Source organism: Gopherus evgoodei, chromosome 5 (assembly GCF_007399415.2).
Source record: "Gopherus evgoodei ecotype Sinaloan lineage chromosome 5, rGopEvg1_v1.p, whole genome shotgun sequence".
NCBI lineage: Eukaryota > Metazoa > Chordata > Testudines > Testudinidae > Gopherus > Gopherus evgoodei.
In genome coordinates, this window is record NC_044326.1 from 43717650 (window position 1) to 43730016 (window position 12367).

The 12367-nt window shown below is 42.0% G+C and overlaps 1 protein-coding gene across 3 annotated transcripts in view; it reads left to right on the top strand.

The window, feature by feature from the left end:
• The window catches only part of C5H4orf19 (chromosome 5 C4orf19 homolog), a 72476-nt gene that overhangs the window by 18658 nt on the left and 41451 nt on the right, over window positions 1-12367 (top strand). The window lies entirely within an intron of this gene.

Sequence of the window (12367 nt, forward strand, 5' to 3'; positions counted from 1 at the left end):
TGGTATATTGAGGCTTTTCAGTTTGGTCTTAAATAATCCAACCATACTAATGTTTTCAGAGCACATTGATGGTGCACCGTCCATAGCCAAAGATACGAGTTTGTTCCATGGCAGCACAGCTTTTTCAATGCACTCTTCCAGTCCTTGAAATATGTCATGTCTCGTTGTGGTACCCTTCAGTGGCATTAAGTCTAGCAATTCTTCAGTTATATTCAAATTGCAATCCACACCTCTAATGAACACTGCACACTGTGCAGTATCTGATACATCTGTATTCTCATCAAGAGCAATTGAAAATGCTTTGAATTCTTTTGCCATTTGAATCAATTGTCCTTGCACATTATCAGCTAAATCCATTATTCTGCAGGCAACTGTACTGGCAGACAAGCTTATGCCTTCAAAAACTTTCTTCCTATCAGGACATAAAATTTTGCTGGCCTTCATAAGATATTCTTTTATGAATATGTAAAAGGCTGCTGAACTTTTTCCTCTCAGATTTTTCTGGTGAATGCATCATTTTTTCACAGTGCTTCGTGTCGTAGTACCGATGCATGTTATACTCCTTGGGAACAGCAATAGTTTGCTGACAAATAAGGAATTGAATTTTATCTTTTACCTCTGTGAAAAAATATAAAAAATTCTCCCAGTGTCTTGGAAAACGTTTCTTCCATGAGTGCTCTTTTTTTTTTTTTTGACAAAGTCATGTCTAAGCAGTTTTAATAAAATATATACACTCGGTAATGCACCTCACTCAAAGGACAAAACACGCACTTAGATAGATTTACTTCTGGTAAAGCCCCCACCCCACACTGGGCTGCATCACCACTCCACCCTTGCTCCACCTCTTCCAGGGGTGGCAGGTTTGTAGAAATTTTGGTGGTGCCCAGAACCTGCCCCCCCCCGAACTCTGCCCCCACCTGCCTAAGGTTCTAGGAGGGAGTTTGGGTGGGGGAGGGAGTCTGGGGTGCAGGCTCCTGGCTGGGGCAGCGGGTGGGGGTGCAGGCTCTGGGATGCAGTTTGGGGATAGGTGGGGGTGCAGGGGTGAGGGCTGTGGATGAGGGATTTGGGGCATTGAAGAGGCTCAGGACTAGGGCAGAAGGGCAGGGGAAGGACAGCCTACCCTAGCCCTAGTGGGGGGGGGGGGGTACTAGGAGCCTGCGGCAGCAGGTGATGCCAGAAGCTGGTAGAGCCCAGCGGAGTCATCGGGGGCTGCAGGCTCCAGGGCAGTGAGGGGGCAGCAAGTGGAGGCCAGGGGACACTCGAGGGAAGTGCGTGGGGGCGGCAGGCAGCCCCGGGGGAGACACTCAGCCCCAAACACTGGGGAGCAGCATGGGGAGCTTAGCGGCCACAGAAAATAACTTGAAGGGGCAGGGAAGTTTGGCAGTCAGGAAGTAATGGGGTGGGGGATGCAAGGAACTTGGTGAGCTGCAGGGAAAAGCTTGCAGGCCACCTGTTTGAGACCCCTGTGTTAGGTTCACTTAAAATATAGAGCTGGTCAGAAATTTTTCAATGAAATTGTCAATATATTTGTCAATTCATCAACATTTTAAATGTTCCACAAGACTGGATCTATTTTGATGAAATTCCCTCAGAAACCTGCCATCTTGCTTGTCTGGTTCCTTGGCAGCCTGCTTGGTGGGCTGATGGAGCTGAATACCTAGAAATTGCCTTCTTTGCTTCATGATTTGTAAAGGCATAAAACTAAGGGCTTGTCTACACTAGCAATTTACAGCACTGCAACTGTCTCGCTCAGGGGTGTGAAAAAACACCCCTAAGGGCTGCAAATTTCAGCACTATAAAGTAGTAGTGTAGACAGGACACCAGCGCTGGGAGCCATGCCCCTCGTGGAGGTGCAGTGGTAGTGCTTTAGCCTTGCCAGTGCAGACTAGCCCTAAGCTAAACGCTCAAACTGAGTGAAGAGTCTCCTGAAATCAGAGTTGTACTGATTTAACTTCAATGATTTAACTACAGTGGTGCAACTTCTGCATGTAGACTAGTCCTTAGGTCCCAGTGGATGCCTGCACCTATGCAAAGAGCCCCAGAGAAATAGTAGAGCTTTGTGATGGTGCAGGGATCTGCCCACAGAGAACACTTGCAGGATCGGGGCATTTATTCCTTTCCTCCCCAAGTAACAGGAGCTTTAGTGACTCTACTGCTTTTGGGAAACTTGTCTCTGAAGCTGTAAATGGAAAGATCCACTCTTTCACACTCTCTGTCCTGGTCTACACACAACAGTTGCACCAGTTTAACTAAAGATGTGATGTTGCACTGATTTAGTTAAACCAGGGCAATACTCTGCATTGGTTTAAGCTTTGCTTGCACTGGTTTACTTTATCCCGGTTTTGGAACGGTGACTTTTGTATGTTCAGACTCAAATGGATGTTTGAACTGCTTCAATCTCATAGGATTAAAAAAAAAATTAAAGACAAGATTGCAGGGAAGTCATTTCCTGCCCCATGGAGAAATTTAAACCAATCTCAATGGCTCATTGTGACGGACTGGGACTGTTCTTAATGTTTTCTCTGAATACTGTGTTGGTGCCTCAGTGTCCCCTAGGCAGTTCTTAAGTATCTGGCAGAGCAAAGGGCCAGTGCACCTAAATGCCTGACACTCTGTCTCCTGGCAACTGATGGCCTGGGCCCCTGCTCTGCAAAGGTGCCAACTGAAGGTGTTGGAGACAAAGAGATCAGGTGACCTCCTGGCCCAGGAAAGGAACAGAGCAGAGAGGAGGGGCTGGAGGGGTTGTTAGTCTGGAGCTGGCTGGGAAAGAGGAGTGAAGTGCAGACCTAGGGGTCTGGCTCACTGCCCCCCAGAATGGACCCGGCCGAGGGGTCCGGTTCGCTGTACCTACTACAAGCTCTGTTTTAGACCCTGTTCCTGTCATCGAATGAACCTCTGTTTTACTGGCTGGCTGAGAGTCACATCTGACTGCAAAGTGGGGGTGCAGGACCCTGTGGCTTCCCCAGGACCCAGCTGGGATTGGCTCGCTGTGGGAAGCACACGGAGGGGCAGAGGATGCCGAATGCTCCAAGGAGAGATCCAGGAGGTGAAGCCATGGGAGCTTCTTGCCCTGAACAAGTCTGCTGCAAGGGAGAGGAGGCTCCCCAAAGTCCTGACTGGCTTGGTGGGGAGCAGTTCCAGAGCATCGCCCGGTGACTCCATGACACTCATACACCTTGAACCATCACACAATCTGATCCAAATGTCTGTCAGTGCATTTTCAGATAGTTTTGAGTTACATTATGTGAGTAAAACAGATGTTTCCAAAACAGTGGCCAGTAGTAATTTAAATTTGCAGATAAAATCTGCTCTAAGTGCATAAGCAGTTGTGTTGAGTATGGGATGAGGTGCACGTGACTGAGTTTACAGATGTTCAGGTAGATTTTTGTTTTGTTTAACATGCCACCACGCAGTCAGCACAAGAGTAATGATAGAAATAGAGAAGGAATGGATGTGTGGTCACTGCTGTCTTTAATAAGAGCCAATATATACAAATTACATAAACAGATCAGTAGCATTCACTTCCAGCTGCATCAGTGTTTACTTTTTACAAAGTAAGGCCCTGTCCATGCAGGCAAGGGAAGAGCTTTTTCTGTTAGTTTAACTTGAATGAACACACGCACCTATGTAGGCACAGAGTTTAACCCCTTTAACATGGTTTTAGTTAGTCTGATGGTAGCCTAAGCATCCCACTTTACACCCCAAGTGATCTTCAAGATCCTAAACTATATCTACATGGGTGTTGGGGGTGAGGGAGCAGGGAAGGAAGGGTTCAGTCAAGTTAAACTAATTCAATTGAGCTCACTTGGTTGGGAAGAAAAAGGCCCCATTCTGCCCATGTAGATAGGGCCTGTGATACTAGGAGGGAGGTGTTTTCATTCTCAAAAGCCTTCAGCCTTGTTACCATCCATTTATAGCTCCCATTTTATTATTGCAGAGCAGACTGTAGATGCAGCATCCTCAAACTTTGATTTAGTGCGGAAATACCAGCATTCTAAGAGTTAAGACTAGGATTTTTCAGAGGAGCCTAAACTAGTTGTTTCAATGGGAACTGGGGACCATCTTTTTAAAGGTATCTAGGTGCCGAAAGATGCAGCTATATGACCAATGGGATAGTAAACAAAGGACAAGTAGTAGTATTGCAGTAGTTCCTCAACAGCCTTGCTGGATCCGGGAACCCACTATGCTAAGCGCTGTACAGAGTTGATTTTTGATCTTATACCATTAGTACACATGATAATTATTCCAAATATTGCATGAGATCTGTCACATTCAGCTAATTTATCTCAGAATATTACACTACCATATTCACTTTAAAATGCAGGATGCAGCATTTGAATCATAGCTGCTAAGCCAGTCCTTTGATTTTCTGTAACCTTCAGAGATAGATTTATTACTTACTGTCAGTCTAATGGCAATATCTCTAACCTGAGTGAAGGGATTACAGGATCTAATATTTTCCCTTCTGAAATTGTCTACTCTGGACTTTTTTTTTATATGGAATCAGACTGCAATCTTTACATTTTCCAAGCTATGACCCAGGATGACAGATGATAGAGGAGAGAAGGGACTAGGATCCAGAATCTCTCAGCCTGACAGGAGTGAATGGAAGGGAAACACCACTTCTACCACATGACTCCTCCTACTCCCTTGACCCCATAAATGCCCCTCCATGAGGCTTCATGGTGTGGGAGGTGTGAAGCTGGTGGGAGAGCTGAGGAAAATGTATTGTACTTGGCTGAAACCTGTGGGACTTTGGAAGGTAAATTAATTCTTGCCTTTCCAGCATTAACTTACTCTTCTCCTCTCTGCAATTTGGAACCTTTTGGGGAAGCTCAAGGGGCACTGAAAGAGGAGTCCCTGGGAGCACTACTGCTGGAGGAGCCATGTGCCTAGGGGTCTAGAGAAGGTGGAGCCACTAGGCAGAAACAGAGTCTCCATGAATCCCGTGGATTCAGGAGTTCCACTCCCTATCAGTTCTGGGATGAGAAGGCATTCTGCCCCCCCAACAGAAAAATTCAAGGAAAACTACATCAGCCCAAACATGTGACATAGCCCACCTATGCTATTTATTATTATTTGTGTTGCCCCAGTTGGGGAATAGGACCCCATTGTGCTAAGCATTGTATAAACATGCAGGAAAAAAAAGTCCTTCTCCCAGAGAGTTCATAATCTAAATGACTGACTGATGCACCAGGTGAAGGAGACAAGCAAACAAGTAGGGGTGCTGGATAGTAATCCTCTGCCTTCAGCTTGTTACAAAAAGGCAATTAGCAACCCTACCTTCCTCAGCAAGAACACCCCAGTCAGCAAAGCCTATGGCTGTTTACTTCAGAGTCCAGCCAGTGCAGCTGCCCCATGCTGGGATTTCACCCTGGGAATGTGGTTTGACCTGCTATGTAGTGGAGATGACTGGACAGGAAAATCCATTTAACTTGCAGAATCACTACCAGGGCCAAGACCTGTGCATCAGAGAGGGTTACACTAAACATTTACAGGGTAAAATGTGTCTGTTCTTCAGCGATAGCCTTCATAATAAAATAAATGTGCAGAGTCTTTGTTTTAAAGCTGTTGAATACAGAAGAGTTAGTTGAAAGATTTAGATTCTGACTTATTGAATGTTCTCTCGTAATGAGGAGCATCCAAACCAGGCTTTGATGGCATTCTTTGTGAACTTTCACAGAAAGAAATACCAGTTACAAATGTGTCCAAAGGTTTAAGCTTAGCAATGAAGATGTGCTCTGGGCTAAAAGGTGTTACCCAAACACTTGTTTTTGGACCAGATTTGAAAAGATCCATGTTTCCTTTTAAGTTGTTATTAAAGTTATTGAAAAATGGAGAGAGGTTTACTGGATTAAAGTGTGTGGTTTGCACTGGTACAGCCCATAATTATTTATCCATATGCCCCAATCACGAATACCTGAGCACCTCACAAACACTAATGGATTTATTATACTCATCACAGCTCTATGTAGTAGGGAAGTGTCATTCCCAGTTTATAGAAAGGGAGTGAGAGACAGATTTATAGGCCCTGTTTCAAAAAAGCACTTATGTTAACTTTAAACACAGGAGTAGCCCAGTGACTTAAGCATGTAAATTAAGCACATGCTTAAATTAGTTCCCCCAAATAGGAAGGTTATGGCAGAACCAAGACTGAAACCCAGTTCTCTGAATCTCTGTCCAGTGCCTTAATCAGTAACACAGAAACACACAATTAGCCCATGAAACAGGTTGCCACAACATACAATTGAAGGCAAGAACTCAGAAAGATTCAAAGGGAGATCAGATATTTATATGGACAACATGAATTTCCAGACTACTGCTAATAAAGATAAAAAATACGTTTTGGAAGAAACAAATCTTCATATTTCAGGGTTTATGGCAATCTCTAAGTACTGGGGAATAGGTGGAAAAATGCCTGTGGGGGTGGGTGTGTGTGCAGGGGAAGGATATCCTAGATATCCTGACGGGTTTTTGCCCTTCCTCTGAAGTATCTGTTGCAGGCCACTAACAGACTAGTGGACTAGACTTGGGACTGATACAATCTGGCCATTTCTAGGTTTCATTCCTATACTTCACAAAATGTAACTAAAAACATAGTAACAAGCAATATGGCCTAAGAAATTCCAAAACTTGTGGGGATCTCTTTTTGTTTGCCTGTTTCTTTTAAAAGGGATTAAGGAACTCTTCCACAGTATGGCAGGAAAAATCTCAAAACGCAAATATTTTGGGATACATGGATTTAACCTGTAATAAAATTCTTCATAAGCTCAATATTTACATTGTCTGCATATATGATATTCCATAACAGTATTGTTAATGCTGTTTTTTGAGCAGAACTCATGTGGACCCAAGGAAGTGACATTAGCCATCTAACCCCTTGTAACCTGCTGCTTCTTTGTGGAAGTGATCTGTGTGTTCAAAGAGCAAGGGATTTGTTGCCATCATTGGCTTGCCATCCGCTCGAGGCATTCAGCTGTATCTAGCACAATGATGCTGGCAAGTTTTCATGAGTAAATACACAACATTTGTATGTTTACAGCATCTATGAGAAATGTAGGGAGGATGGTCTCTTTACTATGCATTTCTAGAGCAAGTCAAACCCATTAATTAAATTCAGGCTCACATCCAGCTTCAGAAGTAAAAACAGAGCCAACTTCTGGGGTTTGGCAGCTACAGGACCTGGGTGGCAGTTTTGTTTTCTCTTGTGAGTTTGGTTTGGGTTTTTTAGTCATGTGGGCAGTTTAATTTTTTCAGCTTTGACCGCCCTTAACTCCTGCAGAGTCTTTCAAAGAAGGAGCTAAGAAACTTGCAGGATGAAGTCCTATCTCATAAGAGATTTCTCCCCTAGCAGGTCTTTTGATCATGCCATCAGTAAACAGTTTAAAATTAGAAATCAGCAGCACCTCAGTCTGTTCTGCTCCAGATCCTGTCCCTGGCTTTAATGAGGCTAGTGTAATGGGAAGAAAATCTGTTAATGACATTTGCACAGCTCATATTACCCCAATTCAATTTTATTTAATTGTATATGACATGTCTTACAAACACAAAGAAAAACATCCATTTAATAAACCTCTACCCCGATATATCACAGTAAAGCAGCGCTCCGGGGGGGGGGGGGGGGGGACTGCGTGCTCCAGGGGATCAAAGCAAGTTCAATATAACGTGGTTTCACCTATAAACACAGCAACATTTTTTGGCTGTGTTTTTAAAGTGTATAATAAAACTTGCGACCCCCCCCCTAATAACCTCACAACCCCGAGGGGTCCCAGACCCCAGTTTCAGAACCCATGCACTAGAATGTCAATCAGAAGACCCTAATAAAAACCTCTGTCAGCACAATGCTAAAAGGGCAAAAATGGTCACCGATTTGATTACTACAGGGTATTGAGAAAAAATAAAACATCTTTTGAGATGGTGATAAATTCCTTTTTACATGAGAGGTAAAATCTAGTGTGCTCTCAGAAGCTGACAAATTCTACAATCCAAAAGATGACAAGGTAGATATTCCAATGCTCCACATATATGTGGGCAAAAATGAAGACATGGAACTTTTCCATATCTACTTTAAATATGGCTGTTAGATGGTTTGAAATCTTAACTGAGAGCTGGTCTACACTGGGAACTTACATCAGCAGAGCTATGTCTCTCAGGGGTGTGAAAAATCCACATCGCTGAGAGAGACAGTTGTTCAGACTTAACCCCAGTGTATGCTATGCTGCCAGAAGAATTCTTCCATCAACTTAGCTATGACCTCTCAGGGAGGTGGTTTACCTACACTAGCAGGAGAACTCAGAAATCCCTTGCATGTATGACTGGAAAGGTGTCACTCCTTGGAAACCCACACATTTGGGGTTTGTTTACATTTTCACTGTCTGGGGTGAGTCTCAGGGGGACTTCTCCCTGCCCTCTATATCTAGGTGAGCAAAACAGTTACTTATACCCTCTCAGGTGGTAGATGGGGATGCAAGCCATCTAAAATACAGAAACTAGCTAGAGCACAGGACTTTTCCTGGAGATTAATGACCATCTTGGGTTAATAGCCTCCGACCAGCTTCTCTTGTCAAGCCTGTCATTAATCCCCAGGAAATGGCCAGGACCTTTATGGTTACTGTTCAGATACATCACCAAGCAAAAAAAACTCTCCTGTTTCAGCAACTGGACCCATGAGAAATACCAGACAGTGTCTTCCCTCCCACCACAGGTTAAAAGATGAATGGCATCTTGGTTCCTCATTTATCTTCTTTCTGTTGTTAATGACTGAATGTTAATATTTATAAAAAGGAAAATATCCAGAAATTAGTAGAATTCAAGAATTTATGAATTGTTTAGTATAACTACACTAAAATCTCACTACAAATCTGTTAAAAGTCAGTCAAATTGATGAAATAAGATAAAATTTTAAGAAATAAATGCCTAAGAAAAATACATTTACCTTTTGCCCCCTGAAAGTTAAGACAACTTTAGTAATATAGGTATTTACTTACCCCTATCCTTATGGTATCTAGATAAGAGGCATATAGCTTTAGAATTGCAAAAATTTCTGTATCCCAGAGCTTTCCTGAGAACAATATGTATGATTTCAAGTTCAGCTGTAGTTCCATATGAGTTTCCTTTCAGTTTTACAACAGAACTTTTAAGAATTTGACTCTGCTCTTAGTGAAGTCAACGAGAGTTTTGCCATTGACATGCCTTTCAAAAAGCGTCTCATTCAAAATTCATCCCTAACTGCTTTTTACCAAAGGTTGCACAATACAGTTATGGAGTGATATGCCATATATAAAAAATAATAGTAAAGTGAGTGTGACAGAAAGGTCAAGAGCTCGTGGAAATCAGAGGTTTGCAGCTGAAATTTGAATTGAGGTGGAAAATTGCCGAGACAGAAACTGTTTCAGACAATAGAAGTGGCAGAGGAGAAGGCTCTTGAACTAAGTAGCAAGACTACACACAGGGGCAGAACAAAGAAGGGGAAAGTCATGAGGGCAATAAAAAAACACTTTCCTTTAGGTTCAAAATAAAATAGTTTTAATAACCACACGTGATCCTAAACCATGAGTTGGGGAATTAAAATTCAGTACACTTGTTCAAACAATGTAAATCCAGTATTGCTTACAGTCCTGTTTATCAGGAATACCAATGTATGATGCTCTGGCATCAGGGAGAAAGGGTTAAACATTGTTTTGTTTCACTGAGTAAAGCAAACACTAATCCCCTTTGAACCTTAGGGTGAGGGAATCCATTTTCTTCTTCATGTAACCTTATACAACAAAAGAGCCCTGCATGGTGCATAAATTCCTTAGGGACTAAATTCCAAACAAAGCAATAGCACAGCAAAGATGGAGTAATAGCTGCACAGAGAAAGCAGAATTTGAATAATGGATGCTTTGCATTTGATCACAGATACAATTTTAAAAAACCAAACGAAATCAACCTAAAAAGGGGCGCAAAACCAACCAGGAAGGTAAACATGGAAACTACTGATCACAATGATTAAAAGGTTCCTTCTGCTGCTGCACAAAACTGCACCCAGTGTTTATGCCAAAGTAGGCTTATATTTCATTTAGATTTTAACCATGTGATTTGAGAGACTATTTTCAGGAACTAAATAGGTGTGTCTATGGCATAAGTAATTGGAACAGCCAATGATGGGACATGGAGTTTAGGTTAATCATTTGTATTAAAAATCCTAGGTTAATTTGTAACATGAAAATTGCTTTCTGCCTGGACCCATGACAACTATGTGGCTTCCACTCAGTCTCAGAAAAGTGCTCTCAACCTTCATAGACATGGTAAGCATTACTTTTATAGGGCATGCGTCAAATCATATGTCATTGTATCTTATGGCATGTAAGAGCATAGCAGTACCCAAATGCATTCAGAAGCACACAGGGGTTTTCTGTCCTTCAGAACAATACAAAATAAAAAAGTAGGATATGGAAATATGCCTTTGTTTTATTGACTAGACAAATCAAGAAAGTTTCCTAAAGTCACTAAGAGGAGGACATTGCTAAGCAAGTGATAAATGGAGAAAGAGGACTTTGTTTTAGGAGGCAGCTGTGGTTTGTGGGAATGACAAACATACACAGTTGGAATTGTAAGTTGTGAGCATGCTCCAAAAGTGGTGGAAGGAATAATTTTAAATCATGTTGTGTAAGTCCAAGAATCGAAAAAAAATTAAAAAAGTTTAAATATAAACTGAGATTGGTTACCACTTCTGGTTGATACCATGAAGAGCACGAGTATCACTGATCTGCAGGTTAATTTGAATGTCTGTCAGTTTTTCCATGTTCTCCTTCATTACACATAAGGTCTCAAACACGACTATGTTTTCTAATGCTAGTTCTTAGAGTATTAAGCAAATAATCTTATGAATGAATTCTTTAAAAATCCTGTTTAACAGAAACTGATCCCATATATTGTGGTTTAGGCAAAATTTAGAATGGAACAACTTAATTACCTGACATCTAGTAACAGATATGCTTGCCAAAAACTGACTCATATCGTCTCATCTCTTTGGGGTTTCTTCTTCTCCATTTCTAGTCGATGTATATAAATTCGCCCCTAGCAAGAAAAACTATTGTACCTGCTAATCTTTAACTCCAAACTTTGTCAGCAAATGAAAAGAATTCACAGTAAATAAAAAGGCACCTTAGGGTTTAATTCATTAGCACAAAATGTAGCTTCTGTATTTGCTAGCTAAAATCTGCATTCTCTCAATGCAATGTAAGCAGGATGCAGATTTCACTGTCAGGTGAATTGTAATGCTCCGTAGTGTGTGTAAACTTAGGTCACAGCCTGGATTCCTATATCCAACAAGCAAGGACATGAGGATAACAATCCCCTGTTAATCCTAGAGCAGAACAGAAATGAATGAGAGTTTTTTACAGGACCTATTTTGTAATGAAGAATGAGCAAATTCATCTACATCAAATATAACAGAATTAAAGTTGACAGACACCAGAGAACTCTTCTTCACAAACTGACACAACCAGATACAAGTTCAAGGGCAAAAGTCTATTAAAACACTACATGGCATCACTCTGAGAAGAAAGTCTCCATAAACCTATTTACTCCATAGCATCTGATGTGCCTTACCCCTAAGTAGTTAAGAGTTCCCAGGTTTTTCTCAAACTCCAAGAGTAGTATCAAAAACCCACATAATCTGATTCTATAGAACTCAGGCCCCCTTTTTTTTTTTGGGGGGGTGGGGTTGAAAGAGGGAAGAGAGCGGAAAGGCAAAGTAACTCTTTTGGTTGCATAGGAAACCTTCCAAATATGGACTGAGTGCAAACCCACACTAATCCAAGGCAGGGTTCTTCACATGATTCTGGTGCAGACAGTCTGAAGTGGCAGCTCTGAAAAAGATGTATGTGACTGTCAACTGCTTAACTGGTATAATTTGAGTGGTAACACTGAAATCTCAGGATGGGATTTTGAGAGCTTTATTTTCCAACAATTAGGTGTGGAACTGTCAGCCTGATTTGCATAACTGCAAATACATACACAAAACAATAACTGCATGCAAAAATAGCCTAAAAATAGGGAAGGAACAATGGTGGTTCTGAAAGTGCTCTGTATTAATATTTTCCCTACTAACCACTGCTGAATTTCAGAATGACATTACTAAGGACCCAATCCCCTGCATGCGGTTCTGCTAACAGGCACTCATAGGCCCATGCGGCATGCCACCAACTTCACTGATGCCCCACACAGGGTGCATGGTTCAAGCAAGCAGAACCCTGTGCAGGATCAACACCTGCAAATGAAGCAATATATAACGGTTGTACTGCCCTCAATCTTTGTACGAACATTCTACTTTACTAGTAAGACATGCATACATGACAAACTTTATAGCCTGGGCCCCATA